The sequence below is a fragment of the Schistocerca gregaria genome, chromosome 1 (genome assembly GCF_023897955.1).
Source record: "Schistocerca gregaria isolate iqSchGreg1 chromosome 1, iqSchGreg1.2, whole genome shotgun sequence".
Classification (NCBI taxonomy): domain Eukaryota; kingdom Metazoa; phylum Arthropoda; class Insecta; order Orthoptera; family Acrididae; genus Schistocerca; species Schistocerca gregaria.
Window position 1 is genome coordinate 6,094,382 of NC_064920.1, and position 19,581 is coordinate 6,113,962.

The 19,581-nt window shown below is 44.8% G+C and overlaps 1 protein-coding gene and 1 non-coding gene across 2 annotated transcripts in view; one reads left to right on the forward strand and one right to left on the reverse strand.

The window, feature by feature from the left end:
- Nucleotides 1-19,581, forward strand: part of LOC126320757 (protein spinster) — a 307,891-nt gene that overhangs the window by 3,165 nt on the left and 285,145 nt on the right. The gene's annotated exons all lie outside the window — the stretch shown is intronic.
- Nucleotides 6,090-6,163, reverse strand: Trnat-ugu (transfer RNA threonine (anticodon UGU)). Its single transcript has one exon. It is a non-coding gene; the product is annotated as a tRNA-Thr (tRNA).

Below are 19,581 nucleotides of genomic sequence, written 5' to 3' on the forward strand. Positions count from 1 at the left end.
TCTCAAACGTTCTTAAACGATTACACTTTAAAGAGAACTGATTGCAGGTTTTACTCAAAATGATTCAAATGGCTCTAAGCACTATGGGACTTACTAACATCTGAGGTCATCAGCCCCTTAGACTCAGAACTACTTAAACCTAAGGACATAACACACATCCGTGTCCGAGAAAGGATTCGAACCTGCGACTTTGCAGCCGCGTGGGTCCGGACTGAAGTAGTTTTTACTAATAGATGACATTAGGTGTACATTTTAATTTTGCCTGCTATGACGTAGATATTACTGGCGCTAAACAGAAAATAGAAAACTATTTCAATATGTGCAAACATTCTCTGGCAGCTGAATATTATATGCTAGCTGACTGAGAAGAAATCGATGTATCTCAGACCAAAGTAATATTTTTACTTGTTTTAGAGTATACACATCGTAAAATCTGAGTGGTATCTCTGGGGGTGGGGACATTGTTTATGTAAAACTGACTGTGCCGCCTGATTATAACCTTCAGTTTCTTGTGAACCCTCAGCAAGCTATTCAGAAAAGAAAAAAACAGAAAGAGAGAGATTCTACAGAGTTTATTCGACCAAACTTGTATGTGGCTGTCATCTAGATCTCTACACTGTCGCCTGACGGTCAAGTGACATCGAAAAATGCGTATACCACACGAATATTGGAAATTTAGATTATTTTTACATGCATGTTACAATTTTCCATCCTCAACTCAGAGGCAAAATTCCAGCGAGACTGTCATCGCCCGCCCTATTGATTCCAGTGACTGCGGGTTCGACTCTGATGCCACTCATTCAAGGTTGTTTTACACGCCACACTACCGATCCCCAACAATTGGAGTGCTACGTCATTATTTTATCTCCCCAGGTACAAAGTCATATGTTCGCAAAGATTACTTGATATTTTTCCAGGTGTTTCGCAAGTTTTGTGAGTCACATATATAGACGAAACACATTGTTTCTTCCCCTCGACTCCTGCACTTCATTAGATCTCGAGGAACATGTCGTGGTTTTAAGACCGACGTTCGGCGTCAAAGATTGCTTTACTTAAAATTTTCGTATTACTCATAAAATGATAACGATCCGAGTTGCACTATTGGCGCCTGTTGCATGCTTGTTCTCGGCAGTTTCAGGGATGGTCTTTCCCGGTTACCAGCCAAGAGTTTTACCTCTACGGATGTGGGCATTTCTGAGTCCTGGCGCGGTGTCTGAACGCAGGCGCAGGTTTTCTTGAAAAAAATCCGTCTTCTAACAGAAGCGTCACCGCTTATTGGTGAGACCAATGAATGTATTCGTGGCTGCCAATGTACCTTCAGTGCCTAAGAAAAGTTGAGTGAGTGGAAGCACAATGAGTTCTTCTGTTCAAAAAGTTCCGAAACTTTGTCCAAAAATTTTTATACTCTTACCTTTTACTTATTGTAATTGATGCACCACTTCCAACACCGTGTCCACTTCCGGAAGCAGTCTCGGTACGCCTCTTGCTGGATCGCGCGATGCGCCGTCTGCTAATTTCCCTTTATTTCGTCTGTTGTTGCAAATCTTCGCCCTTTCAACCGAGTTTTCAACTTTGGAAGTAAAGACAGAGATGAATGCGCGGGTGCGTTATCGTGATGCAGGGGCCATTATCAATCTCGCCACATTTCAGGCCGTTTCCTTCTCACATTTTCTCGCAGGATTCGCAAAACGTCCCTATAGTATCATCGATTAACAGTTCGCCCCTGTGGCACGCATTCATGACGAAGTAATCCTTCGAAGTCAAAGAAATCTATCAGGACGGCTTTGATAGTTGACCTGATGCGACGAGCTTTTTTGGTCTTGAAGAGCCTTTCCCGACCCATTGTGGAAACCGAACCTTGGTCTCAGCATTACAACCGTACACTCACGTCTCACAAATTATGATTCTCTTAAGGAATGTCTCGTTCTCATTTGCCCGATCCAAAAGCTCTTCACGGATTACGACGCGAAGGTCTCTCCGGTCTTGACAGCCGTGGGATGAACTTGGCGGCAACACGGTGAATTCCAAGATGCTGTGCCAGGATTTCATGATATGATCCAAGTGAAATGTAACATTCTTCTGCCATCTCTCCGACAGTCAGTCCTCGATTGGCATCCGCAGATTCGTTGAGGCGTCGTCTGTAGACGTCGAAGGGCGTCCTGAACGAGCGTCATCTTCAACTTCCGTACGGCGATTTTTAAACCTTGTGAACCATACGTAGCACCGAGTGCGGCTTAAAGCACTCATCGCCGTGGACTGCCTGCATCATTTGGCGTGTCTCTGTAAAGGTTTTCCTTAGTTTCGTGCAAAATTTAATGCAGATGCGGTGTTCCTTCAACTCTGCCATTTCGAAGTTCGCAAACTGAGCGACACAACGTTCTACTCAATACAGCACTGAACAATAACTAACAGACATACAACAATCAACTTCCGGCAGTTACACATTAAACGCAGACGTGTGCATGGATGCCAACCGCATTTCGATCAAGCACACCACTGACACGAAATTACTAGTTTTCCGGAATTTTTTGAGCAGTTCTCGTACAGTGGTAGTAACAGAACTGAGGTAGCAGAAGGGCGCTACAAAAGAAATCGCTTTGCTCTGTGGTTAGCGCGTCCACACAGACCGTAGGTTTGCTAGGCGGAGTACGCTGGTGCCTTCGTCCTGAAGGCATATATGTTCACTAAAAAAAGTTGACATTGGTAATTTGATGCGGACTTGTTTTTCAAACTTCTTAGCACAGATTTTTTTGTGTCCCTGATTCATTGGTACGAATGTTTACTGCCCCAAAGTTCATGGTGGACTTGTAAATACATAATGGATAGAGTAATTTTAATGCTTTCTATTTCCAGAGAGTACGTATTGCATTTCGTCGTTATGGTCGTTAAAAAATTTTTTTTTACGCTTAGTGTTGAGCGTACGACTGAGTTTAGGCCCCGACTAACGTTTTGTATGTGTCAAACTTGATAGGCTTGCAGTACTAGCTATAATATAGCAACTATCAAATAAAAATTACGATTCTACTTTTATTTGCAGGAGACACAGGATCTGAACGAAGACTAAATTTGAATTTTCTGACACAACTGAAAGACTGTTGAATTTCTGAAGAAAAGCATTTTTATAGCTATCTGCTGTACACATACAGCTTCATTCTGTAGCGGTTTCAGATTTTATAACCAACGTCGGTGGAAGAAATGCACTCTGTCAGGTGTTTCAAAAGTTTATGCTTCTCATAAGTGGCTCTTCAGCTAAACCAAATGCAATTATGTTCCACGGTGGTATGTAAAAAACACATAATTTCGTTAATGCAGTGCCAGGATTTGTAAACCGGATTTAACCTGTGTGTTGTGATGTGCGACATGAACCGAAATATGTGTATTTTACGTACCACTGTGGAACATCATTGGATCTGTTATGCCGATTAGTGATGTCTGGGAAATGTGCGTTTTTGAGGCATCTGATGTACTGCTTTTCTTCCAGCGATGCTGCTTGCAAAAACCGAAACAATTAAAGAATAAAATTTTGTGTGTACAGGTCATGGCTATAAATAGGCTTGTCTTCAACATCTGAGCAAGTTGTTGTTGTTGTTGTTGTTGTTGTCGTGGCCTTCAGACTGAAGATTGATTTGATGCAGCTGCTCATGCTACTCCACCCTGTGCAAGCCTCTTGATCTCCGAATAACTTGCAAGCAACATCCTCCTGAATCTGCTTCATCTCTTAGTCTGGCCCTACAACTTTTTAACTCCCCACCCCTCCCCCTATGCTTCCCTCCAGTACTAAACTAAATCAAATGGCTCTGAGCACTATGGGACTTTACATCTTAGGTCATCAGCCCCCTAGAACTTAGAACTACTTAAACCTAACTAACCTAAGGACATCACACACATCCATGCTCGAGGCAGGATTCGAACCTGCGACCGTAGCAATCCCGTGGTTTCGGACTGAAGCGCCTAGAACCGAACGGCAACCGCGACCTGCCCAGTACTAAACTGTTGACATCTTAATGTCTCATAACGTGTCGTACCAGCCGATGCCTTCTTCTAGCCAGGTAGTGTCACAAATTTCTTTTCTCTCCAGTTCTATTCTGTACGTCCTCATTAGTTACGTGATTTACCCATCTAATCTTCAGCACTCTTCTGTGGCACCACATTTCACAAGAGCTTCTATTCTCTTACTGTCTAAACTGTTTATCGTCCATGTTACACTTCTGTACATGGCTACACTCCATTCAAATACTTCCAGAAAAGACTTTCAAACCCGTAAATCTATATTCGATGTTAAGAAATTTCTTCTCTTTCGAAACGCTTTTCTTGCCATAGTCGGTCTACATTTTGTGTCCTCTTTACTTCGGCCCTCATCAGTTATTTTGCTACTCAAATAGCGAAACTCATCTACTACTTTGTGTCGTATTTCCTAAACCAGTTCCCTCAGCATCAGCTCACTGTTTTGCTTTAGTTGACGTTCGTCTTATATCCTCCCTTCAAGATCTTGTCAGATCCGTTCAACCGCTCTTCCAAGTCCTTTGCTGTTTCTGACAGAATTACAGTGTCATCGGCTAACCCCGAAGTTTTTATTTCTTCTACTTGGACTATAATCTCTACTCGAAAACTTTCTTTGGGTTCGTTTACTGCTTGGTCAGTATACAGACTGAATAACCTATATCAATTGTTAAATTTCTAATCAGTTGTTGAATACGCGTGGATGGCTTGAGAACGTGCACAGTGACCTTTTCATTTGTTGAGAAAGGAGAGTGGCGAGTAGTGGGTGGGTTTTAATGCAGCAGGGTCGGGCGCCTACAGCGCGGTGAATAGGCCGGCCGGCGGAGAGGTGTGCGCGAGGGAGTTAATTGCGTCAGCAGCGTTCTCTGCGATTTGCGTAACTGCAGACACCAGCTGCAGCAGCAGCAGCAGCCGGCGATGACGTGGCCACTGCGAGATGCGCGCCTCGCGGTCCGCGGCTTGCTGACTGGCTATTGTCTGCTGCTGCGTCGAAACACGGGCCACTGTTGCCGGAAGCGGAGGAAGTGCTCAGCTACTTTGCATGTGGAAACACGCAGACAAAAGGTATGCCCGGCAATGACACACACACACACGCACACTCTTCCTTTATTCAGTAACTCCATTGTGGCCGACTCTCTTGTAGCTTCCAGATCAAGGCCTCATACTCGACTGCAGCTCTCGCCCCCCCCTCCCCCTCGTTTTCACAGAGCACCGCAGGACCCGCCCCGGACAATGCTGCATCGTCGGCGACACCAGGCTTAATACGACGATGGCAGCTGTCCACTTGGTCCAATGAAAATGATCAGGGTTTAGGGTCGATCTACACGGAATGACACTGTCAAAGATCGGTGTCCTGAGTAAGGCAGAAAGCCGCGGGTGAGGCCTGCGATCATTTTTAATTTTTGGGAGAGATGACCAGTCTTGGCTGCAAAACAGGCTTTATTATTTTATGTTTTGCCAAGACGCGTTTCGCCTTGTTTAAGGGACCTTCTGATTGTCTGACACAACAGCTGCCGTCCTTGCAATTGTCTTAGCAGACAACCGCCTTTGTAAACATTTGAAGAACAGTGTGTGGTGCCCTGATATGAAACAGTGTTGAGCACACTGGAAGTCACGTTGAAAATACATGTAAGACCTCAGTAGGTAGCTCTCCTTGTCGAGTTTTAAGGCACTTCGCGTAGTGGCCTTGTAGAATATGTGGCGCAGTCCAAAAGACGCTAAACACGGGATCAGGCCTACAGAAATGCATCACATAAAGTAAACATGTACAGCGGCATTTCTGATATTTACATTTTGTCATGCATTTCTGTGAACCTGATGCCGTTTTTAGCGTCTTTTGGACTGTGCTACGTACTGTAAAAGTCCACTAAATGAAGTCCGTGAAAAGGACAGCTACCTACTGAGTTAGTACATGTATTTTAATCGTTTCTTCCAGTGTAATCCACACTATATATGACGGTAGTATCTGTTCCGAAAGAAAAGTTACCGTTGATTACCATGCAGCTTTTCTAGAAATGAAATGATAATTAAACGGACACCCTAGCTGCAAACCGGCGTTGATATACTTCATTGGGGATGTTGAAAATGTGTGCCCCGACCGGGACTCGAACTCGGGATCTCCTGCTTACATGGCAGACGCTCTATCCATCTGAGCCACCGAGGTCACAGAGGATAAGGCGCGTGCAGGGACTTATCCCTTGCACGGTCCTCGTGAGACCCACATTCCCAACATGTCCACACCACTGCATTCTATTAGGCGCACTACAAATGTAGTGGTGTGGACATGTTGGGAATGTGGGTCTCACGGGGAGCGTGCAAGCTATCCCTTGGACTTATAAATCCGAGGGATAAGTCCCTGCAGGCGCTCTATCCTCTGTGACCTCGGTGGCTCAGATGGATAGAGCGTCTGCCATGTAAGCAAGAGATCCAGGGTTCGAGTCCCGGTCGGGGCACACATTTTCAACATGTCCCCAATGAAGTACATCAACGCCAGTTTGCAGCTAGGGTGTCCATTTAATTATCATTTCAGTACTCAAGACTGTTTCATATCAGGGCGCCACGCAATGTTCTTCAAATAATGGCAACGGTGGCTGCCGGATAAGACATTTGAATGGCCGGCAGCATATATGTTTAACACCTGTTGTGCCAGCCAATCCGAAGGTGCCTTAAACATAGCGAAACGCGTTATTGGCAAAATATAAAATAATAAAGCCTGTTTTCCAGCCAAGAATAATTGCCTCTTCAAAACATTTATCGCCGATTGATTTATAATCCCGCCATGAATCGGAAAAAGACCATTTGTAATGATGTTTTTTATTATTCTAGAAAAGCTGATAGGTCACAAGAAGTATTCACTAGATGTTAATGAAACTCCTGTAGTTTCACAACGCGTTTCGGGCGTGGCCCATCACCAGCAGCACGAGTACAGCGCCGTGACAAACAAGTCTTTCGACTTACAAGAATTGAAATTACTTTATGCACATAAGGACACAAATACTGATATCACGATATTACATATAATCAGCTAGCAGACGCATTCGTCTTTTTTGCAAACTGTCTGCTTCTTCAGAATTCTAATAAAAATATCGGTGTATTCACACTAGACAGAACATCAACTTAACGCCACGCCTCTTAGTTTAGTACTGAATGGTGAAGGTGACCTATCGAGGTCCCGTCCCTTTAACAGAGAGTCGTAATATGCAAAACAACTGATGATAGAATGAATGAATTTCTACAGACGTTATCAGCGGAAGAAACGGTGGTAGTCCAGCTTATTAATAGCCGGTGTAAAACTCATTACGATTGGATTTGACGATGGCTGTACAGTAAATTTTACGAGGGTGTCCAGAACGTAAGTTCCGGTCGGTCACGAAATGGAAACCATAGTGAGAATCCTATGAAACGTTGCGCAAATATGTTGGGCAGTGTCTCTAATACACCCGTTGAGGGCATCACGTTGTGCTTCGCAGTTCTGAGCACACAGTGAGCTCGTGAAGGTGCCTGCAAAATAGTGTCTACAGCCAACTGTGAGTGTCTGTCGAGAGTTTTCGCCCGACCTCACGCAAGCCCACACAACGCAACTGTCAAACATTTCCTTCTCCCTGTCAATTCTCGTCCTGCACTGCAGGGACGGCGCAGACGCTGCTCCCGCGTTTTCCGTCGGAACTGTTTGATGACGCTCCATCCAGCCCGGACGTCGGACGTGGCACCTTCTGATTGTCATCTCTGCTCACATCAACCGCTGACTATGAAGGCAACATTTCGGCACAGATAACGACCTGCAGACCATTGTAGAGAAGAGCGGAAAGCATAGGCGGCTGCCTTTCATGACGAAGGTATTAGAAAGTTGATTAAGACAAATGTCTGTCGGAGCGGCGACTACGTAGAGATGTTGCTGGAAAGTGTAGCTAAATATTGCAAATGAAATATTTCTGATTTCCACTGTGGTTTCCATTTCGCGATCGATCGAAACTTTATTCTGGACAACCCTATGGCACATATTCCAAAGAAGTGAAAGAGTAAGGAAAATCCGCCGGCCGGGCTGACCGAGCGGTTCTAGGCGTTACAGTCTGGAACCGCGCGACCGCTACGGTCGCAGGTTCGAATCGTGCCTCGGGCATGTATGTGTGTGATGTCCTTAGGTTAGTTAGTTTTAAGTAGCTCGAAGTCTAGGGGACTGATGACCTTAGAGGTAAAGTCCCATAGTGCTCAGAGCCATTTGAACCATTTAGTAAGAAAAGTTCTTCACAACATCAACATCCGTGTACTCGATAATGTATATGTTTGTTGTACATACAACACCGAGCCATTGGAGAACCGCTACGTAAAAGTCACCATACACTGATAAACCAAAGAAACTTGTACACCTGCCTAATATCGTGTAGGGCCCCCGCGAGAAAGCAGAAGTGCCGCAACACAACGTTGCATGGACTCGATTAACGTCTGGAGTAGTGCTGGAGGACCTGACACCATGAATCGTGCGGGGCTATCCATAAATCCGTAATAGTAAGAGATCTCTTCTGAACAGCACGTTGAAAATCATCCCAGATATGGCCATTGCTGTTCATTTGTGGGGAGTTTGGTGGCCAGCGGAAGAGTTTAAACTCAGAACAGTCTTCCTGGAGTCACACTCTAGCAATTCTGGACGTGTGGAGTGTCGCACTGTCCTCCTGGAATTGCCCAAGTCAGAATACACAATGGACATGAATGGATGCAGATGATCAGACAGGCTGTTTACGTATATGTCATCTGTCAGAGTCGTGTCTAAACGTATCAGTGGTCCCATATTGACTCCAACTGCACACGCCTCACACCATTACATTGTCTCCATCAGCTTGAACAGTCCCCTGCTGACATGCAGGGTTCATGGATTCATAAGGTTGTCCCCATATCCGCCAGAGACAATTTGAAACAAGACTCGTCCAACCAGGTAACATGTATCCACTCATCAACAGTGCAATGTCGGTGTTGAGAGGCCCAGACGAGGGGTAATGCTTCGAGTCGTTCTGTCGTCAAGGGTACACGAGTGGGCCTTCAGCTCCGAAAGCCCCTATCGATGATGTTTCGTTGAATGGTTCGCAGGCTGACACTTGTTGATGACTCAGCATTGAAGTCTGCAGCAATTTAAGGAAGGATTGCACTTACCTCACACCGAACGATTCTCTTCAACCGTCGTTGGTCCGGTTCTTGCAGGATCTTTTTCTCTCCACAGCGATGTCGCTGATTTGATATTCACGATTCACTCGTGAAAGGATTGTACGGGAAAATTTCCACTTCATCGCTACCTCGGAGATGATGTGCCCCATTACTCATGCGCCGACTATAACACCACGTCCAAACTCACGTAAGTCGTGATAACCTCCCATTGCAGCAGCAGTAACTGATCTAACAACTGCACCAGATACTTGTCTCTTACAGGCGTTGCCGACTGCAGCGCTTTATTCTTCCTATTTACGTGTATCTGTATTTGAATACGCATGCCTGTACCAGTTTCTTTGGCGCCTCAGTGTATGGAAATCATTCCCCCTACCCCAGATGTTCTTTTAGATTGCGGAGAATATGGACGATAGTGTAGACGTTGAGGAGGGGTGGCATGGCGTTGTATGCTAACATCCTCTATGTACACTGACAGTGAAAACAATTAATATTTTCTCAGTGGCTAACATGTTCGAGGTAATTTGTGAAATAATAGTATCTGCGATGTTCATGTTTCATTAGATGAAGCGCTTGACAGCACGTAGTCAGTAAAACTGGATGTAACTAGGAATTTACGACACTGGTTCCATGGACGGCTCGAAATGAGCTCAGATCTTTCGGGATCATAAATCTGCTCAAGACCAATACCTTCCCCTAAGCTCTGGCCACTTTATCTAGGACAAAGTCTATAGTCATTTTGACGATTGTGAAATCCTTCCGCTACTGTACTTTCCCATCGTTGCTCATTTCGATGCACCAAAAATTTTGTGTATGTTATTGAAAACGCAGTCCTCCATACTACTCAAATACTGCACTGTCTCTACTATGGAAAATGGAAGCCTGTATTATCTTACACGTAGTTGTATTACCAGAAACAAAGGAAATAAAATTCAGGGGGATTTACACAAAAATTCTCCTCTGGTATAGTACTTGGCAGCTCGGTAGAAAATGGATTAATTCTGTATAAAACTAGTAAAGATTGTTTATAAATTCTGTTTAGTCCCTGAGTGAGAGTTCTAGGTCGTCCGTCAGCTTTAATGGAAATTGCTGTGAAAAAGATCAATGTTACCGTAAAGAGCCGTTGGATGAATAACTTATTCGGTTTAGGCAGTGAACATTCTAATACATCAACGTATGTTTCACCTAAGATTTTCAAAAACAAATTACATGGAGGATAAAGATGCCTATGAAAGTTAGTCTACATGACAGGTGACGAATGGAACAGTAAAGGGAAGAATGTTCATGATAAAAGCGCTTTCTACTATCTTGAGAACTATCCACGCAGGTGGAGTGCTGCTGTTACCTGTGTATCTCAAGTGAGGATCTCGTGGAATAGCGTTGTGCTCTTGCAGACGGGAACCGTTCCGCATGCAAAACGACCGGAAGTAGCGGTCAACGAACCGGATCTAAGCAACACTGGTCTGTGAAGGCACTCGTCGGTACGGAGGCCATGTCTCTCTCGCCCATTTATAGTGTTGCACTCTACCAGAATGCGTAATTACAGAGGCGGAGGAAGCTACAGCTGATTCGACAACTAGCCTTACAAGTTTTTATTTCCAGGGTTTGGGATATTCGCAAAGAGTTTTGCTTGCGAGGATGCTGCCTGCTAATCTTCAACTTTCTTCTCTCTCGTAACGAGAAGTAAACGAAAGCCCAATCTCTCATTAACTTAGTTCTTTATAAAGTTTGCAGTCGTCATTTATCGCAGAGTATAACGAAAATCTACTTCCGACATCATTCTCGTCAAGATGCACATCGGGGAATTTGTAATAGCTGCGTAGCTGATTCCTCACCCTTGGATATCGCCCTGAGAAATTATTGGAACGTAAAAAGACGGTGTAGAAATTATCCAGTGTCGCGAAAGCAAAGGTCCCGAGTTCGAGTCTCAGACCGCACACAGTTTTAATCTGCCAGGAAGTTTTATGTAAGAGGAGAAGCCATAAACTATTGTCATTTTCGTCATAGGCCCGTCTTGGCCTCATGCAGCATTAAGCGAATGAACGCGAGCAGATGTATTATACATATAAAGAGGAAGGTGCTTTTTACCGTCGAATCCGAACACGTGTTGCCTCTACTGATAAAAGACCGTGTGACTCACTGGCCAAAAAGGTAGTGGTGAAAGTACGAAGCCGTCGGCGGTCCTATAATATTTTGTCATATGTTGTGTCTCTCGTTTGTGGCAATATAGGGAAATGTGTAGATACGCTCTGTGTGCTTATTACACTTTGGGCCCCTTATGAGTGCCTGGGTAAGTTGGATTTGGGGGGGGGGGGGGGGGCGGCACTGACACACCACCTGCACTAGTGCCATCCCTAGGAAAGCACTGCGGTGCTCAAACCAACCTTCGGATGGAGAACAGCTTCAGTCTGATGTACGATAATGCAAGTCATTGAGGCTGTGACGTCTCGTCTACCGCCAGCAACGATTTTCCTCTCCTTTATTTTGCCGGCAATGGTGGCGCAGCGGTTCTAGGCGCTACATTCTGGAACCGCGCGACCGCTACGGTCGCAGGTTCGAATTGTGCCTCGGGCATTGGTGTGTGTGATGTCCTTAGATTATTGAGGTTTAAGTAGTTCTAAGTTCTAGGGGACTGATGACCTCAAGAGTTAAGCCCCATAGTGCTCAGAGACATCTCCTTTATTTTGTTGTTTCCTACTCTTTTTAATTGCTGTGCTGCTTTTGACAAGCGGACCCGGCGGAACTGGTGGCCCGGTTAATAGTATTACAATCATTAAGATGGCATTCTAATTTTGTGGTTCTGGAATTTCTGACCGCTTATCCGTGCTGGGCGAGCGCATGACGGTGATCAGAAAGAAAGCTGAAGATACGAAACTATTCGTGTTTTCGTTAGCGTACCGGCACAACAAGCAGTTTTAGGTGTCCGCGTATAACGCAATCGTTTGGAAATCAATTTTCTTATTTCACACGAGCCTCGAAAGTACACAGTGATGATATTTCTTACCTGGTACTTTCACAAAGAGGTCAAAAATTGTCTTGAGTCGTTTGATAATAAGGATGGAGAAACCGAATCCGATCATTACGACGGGATCGGTAGCGTGTAATGAACGGTTGAGTGAGTGACCGGGTGTGCCGTATTCGGAGACATGTGATCTGGAAAAAATAATCTACGTGTGGTATTGGCATTACCACATGGTGGTTCGTTTAAAGTAAGTCGATCCTCCTTTTTCTCATGCTGCACAGCAGTCTCCTGATAGTTGTTTGTTTCTGTTGCAATTTTTGAAGCCTGCACGTGACCGCAACGTACTGAAGGGGGGCGAACTCATGCCCTGCACTCCCGGGCCGTCGCGTCCTTGGCGTGGTCTACGTATCGGTTGGCTCCCGCCGGAAAGGAGGTGACGCCGTGGTGCCAGCATTTCCGCCGTACTTCCCAGTAAGACTTGACGAGCACAGAAAATCGCGACCCTGTAGTTAGGCACCCTCGATGAAGCTGGTTCTTCCTCTAATGCACTGGGAGAGACTTACACGGGTTTTGATTCGGTCGGAATGACCTCGGTTTAATTTGTACTCGTATATATCTGCCAGACTTGCTTAAGGTACATGCAGATTGTGAAAAAGCAGAACATTTTCGCGCTCTTGAATTAAAGGCGGGAAAGTCGCAACGGAATGAGTCGAAGTTACGAACGTAATTCTACAGTTCCTGAAATTTGGCTGGCCTTTTTGTTTGAATCACAGAGGTGACAATTTGACGTCGTCACTTACGCTATCTATACACACACACACACACACACACACACACACACACACACACACACACACTGCTTATACGTACTTCACTACTGAAGTCTGGCAACCGTGCGTATTTCTGTTCTCATTCGCCAGTTCCTCTCTCTGAACAAGATAACGCCACTTTAAATATATAAATCAGTTTCTGCATAGCTTGTGAAGCAGCAAAACCTGAGATTAATAAACGAATTAGATGTATGAAGGTTATTGTGAAACAAGCGGCAGTGCTATTAATTGCCTATATCTTTGGAAACCAGATCCACTATTTGTCTATAATGCAAGTCGTTTACGATCTTTGGTACGAGAGTCATTTCAAAAATTCTGCACTCTGTAAGACAGAACTGAAGAAAATAATTTACTTTACAAAATACCTTCACAGATCTTCAATATAACTCCCTTTCTTGCTGATGACAGCTTCACAGCGTTTTGGCAACGTCTGTATTCCGGATTATTGAGCTGTGTCATTACTCGGGTCGCCTCACTGGAGTCTCGTCAGCTGCATAAAAGTTTTCCACGGAGTTGTTCCTTCAGTTCGAGAAACAACTCGAAGCCCGATGGGCTCATATCAGGACTGCATGGTGCGTGGGGAAGTATTTCCCATCCACTTTGCTTGTTTCTCTCACTGGTAGGGTAGTATACGGCCTTGCATTATCATGCAAAATGAGGACACCAGCTGCAAGCATGTCAGACCTTCTTTGACCAATCTTCGGGCGTAAAAACAAATCTTTGTACTCGCCTTTTACAGACGTCCTCTGGCGCACTTTATTTGTAAGCAAGAATCCGTTCATGTCATACGCAAAGATTTTGATTGTTGGCGGCGGATTTTTTTTCTGGCGTCGAGAATCGGAACTATTCCGTTGTGATGACGGAGACTTAAGATCTGTGGACCGATGACCTCGCTGTTTGGTCCACCTCCCTCCGCCAAACCGGCCACCTTCAGTTCTGTCTGAAAGTCTCGTATACAGGTTTCATCAAGTGCAACAATCATTTCCAGAACTGTTGTGTATCTGTTACACAACATTGCTGGAATTCTTCTGCGATTGTCTTGCGGCCTGCTTCTTGCCCTTCACTCAGATCATGCGGATTCCATACGACATTTTCCCGTCTTCAACTTTTCATTTATGATTCTGTAAACTCAAGTGACAGACTTTGTGGTCTGATATGCAGTTTCCTCACATGCTTTTCGTCAAGTTTCCCTTAAAATGTCATTAACATTACTCTGTTGATGGCCTTCCTCTTCTAAGGTTGTCCTGAGTGCTTATCCGACATTCACGGAAATGAACGAACCGCCGTGATACTGCGGTGCGATACAGCACATTATTCCCACACACCTCTCTCGGCGCGTTTTAAATTTCCGTTGGTTTCCTTCCATTTAGGGATTCCATTTTGATGTAGGAACTTTGGTCACTACGTGTAGTCCGACCTGACTGTTTCAGCTTCCAGTTTAAAACTGAATTACTCTCGACACGGCCAGGCGAACCAGCAAACCGCATGTGCGACCGTCACGCTTGAGGTGTCGCTCACAGCTGACGCGAATTTCAACTCGGTGCCGGCACCGTAGCCGTCGCGGATGCGCACTGCGCAGGGTTTTCGCATGCAGGGACTTCAGAAAATGAGTGACACGTGTCGTCCCACGCTAGGGGCATTATGCAACAAGACCTGTGTCTTGTAAGGAGCGGCTACATGTTCCACGTTTCCTGCAGACATAGTTGTGCTGAGGTGCGGATAACAGGTACATCGCAGCGACGGAGTGATAGGGCGCTGTAACTGGAAACAGTTGAAGCACGGTACGGTTCTTGTGGGCATCCCGTTTAAACTGCGCACAGATCCTCCGCGAAATTGTGGTCGTGTATGCGACATCGCCTGCAACCATAGTGAAACATTTGACGGAGGCTGCTCAGCCCAGATCTTGCACCATCCGATTTCAATTTTTTCGGCGAGCTGAAAGAACATCTGGGGCACAAGACACCCTCCAACTGTGAGGAGGTTCGCACAGCTGTTCTGGAGCGGCTCCCTGACCGAGGAACCGTCGTCTAGGAACTGGGCGGTTCACAGAGCGCCCCGAGCGTTCTCTACAGAGACTTGGCGACTGCGGTGGAAACTAGGGTCACTTGCCTCTGTCAGTTTGAAGTGTAGTACAGCGTTCGAGAAAAGTTATTGCCGCGCCGTCCCAATGATTTTGAAGAAAAAAGTAAAAGGTTAGAGTTCAGGGCCCCGTCGACACCGGAGCACAAGCTTGGATTGCGAAAGGATGGAGAAGGAAACCGGCTGTGCCTTTTGCAAGTGAACGATCCGGATTTGCCTGGAGCGGTTAAGGGAAATCACGGAAAACCTAAATCTGGATTGCCGGACTGGGATCTGAACTGTTGTCCTCCCGAATGCGAGTCCAGTGTGCTGGCCACTGCCTTAGCCACTACGCTTGGTACTTTTTAAAGTCCCTTCGGACATAATACAGCCACAAGAAACTGACGCATAATAACATATTCCGCGTGGACAGTTGATTTTCTGAGAGATAAACCACGTTACACAGTAGCAATATAGCTGTTAATTGTTTAACAATTTTCTTACAGAGCAATTGATGAGGAACACTATAAATGAAGAGAAGCGATTAAGGATTGTGTTTTTGTAAATAGTTCACCAAATATGACGACGAATTAATTGTAGAATTCACGGAGAAAGATTTACAGGAAACAGGGCAAGTATCGTACAATTTGCATTAAAGTTCTTGGGTACTTCAGAGCAGTCACTGTCTGTCTTCTCGTCAGGACATAATTCGCTTGTGAATTTACTTTATTTAATTTTTTTTCAACTTTCATGATCTCCTGTAGGGTTTGGTTTACGTTGTATATGCAGCGACTTTGATAGTGAGTCCAGTTTCATACAGTTAGCTACAGCCGATTTTTCTGCCTGTTCTGTACGAAGCCAATAAAGAATTTGTTTTCAAAAAGTTTATTTCCTGCCATTTGTAAGTCTGCTCATCTTGACTCCGTCTTTCCTCTGTGTAGCTGTTACTAATGCTGGCTAATTTGTTTCTTTCAAATGTATTTTCCGCATCATTTACAGATGAACATGCCTCGGATTTCCTGATTTAGAAACGCATCTCGACGTGCTAGGCCTCTTTCCTCCAAATTTCCACTTTTAAGTGGGATCTTGGACTATAAACACAGGAGGGGCTGAACAGTAGGAAGAGGGGAGCAGGACTTTGTCACACTTTCGTGGCATTTGCCTTCCTAGTGTTGCTTAGTGATGATAGGAGCATAGGCGTGTCCTGGCTATCAAATCCATCTTTACCCTGTGACTTGCCGGGACTGATTTTAGTCCTACGTACAGAATGGGACTGCAAACGCGCCGTTTCTTAGCTCAATTGCCCACACCTCGATGCGACGAGATGTGGCGTTAACAGTTGCACGCTTTCGTGCGGCGAAACGTCGCCAGAGAAACATCAGCATTAGCTGGTCAGGTGTCTGCACTATTCGGCCGTCCTTGTGTCTTCAGCGAACTTGTCCTTAGCGAAGTCAAGTTGCGGAAGCGCATTCCGCATCTGTCAGCGTTGCCGGTGCTGATACCGAGAGGTATGCGGCCGAGGCGGCTGCTGACAGGGCGCCAGTCCACTGTGCAGGCAGCAGGAGACCTGACGATGGGTTCTGCGTTTGCAACGCTGCCGGGTGCGCGACAAATATTGTTCGACTGTGGCGACATAGCAGGCGTGCATATGCAGTCTTTATCATAACAACCAATGACTCCGTACACAGTTTGTTCAAGTAATGAAAACATATTAAAACCATAGCGTAAGCATTTGCAGTACGTTCTGTTTACATTTTACGATCTGCTCTTCCAATTAATTAATTAAAACTAAATTCGTGTTACGGTACCGAGATTTCCGAAAAGTTACTGTTACAGCAACAACCAGTACATAGCAATGATCACAACAGTATATTATATTTGAATTTTCACGCTGGGAAGTTGTCGAAAGAAAGAACTTTCCAAACGTATTATCATAGTAATGTGTGGTTTAATCGTAAATCTGTTATTGTAGCTGAGAAACTTAATATATCCAGTTACATGAAAGAATAATGTTGCGATCAAGACCAGCTTTGATCTTGGCGCCTTTCTTTGGGCTTGTTCAGTAGCGAGAAATAGGCGAACTGCATTTGATTTTAGTAGCGATACTTAGGAATCCTTGTGGTTAGTTTGGGTGTCAACAATGTAGCTAAATGAGTGTCTCTCGGATGGAAACTTGCACGATTCGGTCACGTTTATGTAGCTCGTAAACTATGTTGTACGCAAGTAGATTTTAATTTCTCTGGTTTGCAGTTTAGGTGTGCCACTTATACTCTTGCACTGTCCATGGTTAAAGTAGCTACATGCTTTTCTCTAGAGTTCATACGAACTCCGAATTGTGCATTGAAGGGTTTTGTTACGTAGCACAGTTGCAGAAAAGAGGGAAATCACGTTTTTGTCGTTACAACGTAAAGCTGGCCACAGCAGATGACAGCGAACGGTGTGGCGCGGTTCACTGGGTTCAAATTCGTGAGACGACTCACAAGACGGGCTACAGAGGACGAACGATACACTTGTTCGGAAATTTGAACCATTTAGCTGTGGCATTTCACTATTCTGGGGATATGAGATGGGCAGAAGTACAGTAATGTAACCGGTCCCATGGCACAGTTATCGTAACCGTGAGGTAAATCGAGGAAACATGTTTACCTGTCCATCAGAAGTATATTCTTAACATGTTGATCATTTAAGAACACGGCAATTACTCTCCTGATATGTGTGACGTTTGAGTTGTCGCGACGTTTTTTACAGTTCAGATAACAGGTTTGAAACACGCAGAAGACTGTGGTTTTTGAAGTAGGCAATTTTCTGCTATTTTTATCCCTTCTGGCCTTATCGTTTAGCTGACCGAGGTGGCTAGACAAATTGCGTCATTGCTAAGCTAAACAGAACATTTCCAGGTAAAACGGAGTTGAAATGTTGAGTTGGTAACTAGGAAACGAACGGGTAAATTGTGCAGATTAACCCAACACACTCGTGCAGTAATACTAAAAGCCATGCTCTGGTAAGCACCTTATTGCAATACTCGCAACACCTAATTGCAAAAAGATTGCACACGATGTTGCTAATTTAGATCAGCGCTTACGAAAAAAATTTACTGCCACGATGACGTTTCAGGTCATCAGTAGAATATCAGAACTAAAAACTGTGGCTTCGTTTCCCTTTTCCCAGCGGTTGCCACTTGTGGGCTGCAGAATGACCTCGAGGTCTTCCATGCGTCAAGCCCCAAGAACAGCGCTGCCACCACAAGCTCACATGAAACAGGTATTTTTTTTTTCCTTTCGAACATGTCTCGTACCCGCCAACCTACGGATGTTGGGTAATGTTGGACAAGCACTTCAGAAGATGCAAACTAGTATTACTGTCGATTTCTAGTAAAAGTGCTAGAAAACGATACCTATGAAATGTGTACCGATTTTGGAATCATATAACGACGGGAAGAAAATGCATTAGCGAAAGATGGGAAGCGGTTAGCTAAAACATGTCAGTATGCAAGTCAGAATACTTTCAAATGAGATTTGCTCTCTAAGAGTGCATTTTTCTCAGAAACATAATTCCTTCATTCAAACAATGTAAAATCTATGAGAGGTTATAGTCGGCACCTGTTATCAATACAGAAATGAAGCATCCAGTCCTAAATAACGTAGTGCAGAAGGCTTGTGTTTCTCAGTGAAAATACAGTCTGAGAAAAAATGTCAAGCACCCAGAACTGGAGGAGGAAGCGAAACGAAACGTCACGCTTTGAGAAGGTATGTGTTGTTTTGCAGTGACGACAAACTACAGTCTAATTTCCAAAGACCTGTGCAGTATGAGGCGACCTACTAGTGTGACGTGGCACCCCCTCTGCCCTGGATGCATGCACTGATTCGCCCGCAACTGTCGTAACACGTGAGGACGTCTGATGCCCGTTACATCTACATCTACATGACTACTCTGCAATTCACATTTAAGTGCTTGGCAGAGGGTTCATCGAACCACAATCATACTATCTCTCTACTATTCCACTCCCGAACAGCGAGCGGGAAAAACGAACACCTAAACCTTTCTGTTCGAGCTCTGATTTCTCTTATTTTATTTTGATGATCATTCCTACCTATGTAGGTTGGGCTCAACAAAATATTTTCGCATTCGGAAGAGAAAGTTGGTGACTGAAATTTCGTAAAAAGGTCTCGCCGCGACGAAAAACGTCTATGCTGTAATGACTTCCATCCCAACTCGTGTATCATATCTGCCACACTCTCTCCCCTATAACGCGATAATACAAAACGAGCTGCCCTTTTTTGCACCCTTTCGATGTCCTCCGTCAATCCCACCTGGTAAGGATCCCACACCGCGCAGCAATATTCTAACAGAGGACGAACGAGTGTAGTGTAAGCTGTCGCTTTACTGGACTTGTTGCATCTTGTAAGTGTCCTGCCAATGAAACGCAACCTTTGGCTCGCCTTCCCGACAATATTATCTATGTGGTCCTTCCAACTGAAGTTGTTTGTAATTTTAACACCCAGGTACTTAGTTGAATTGACAGCCTTGAGAATTGTACTATTTATCGAGTAATCGAATTCCAACGGATTTCTTTTGGAA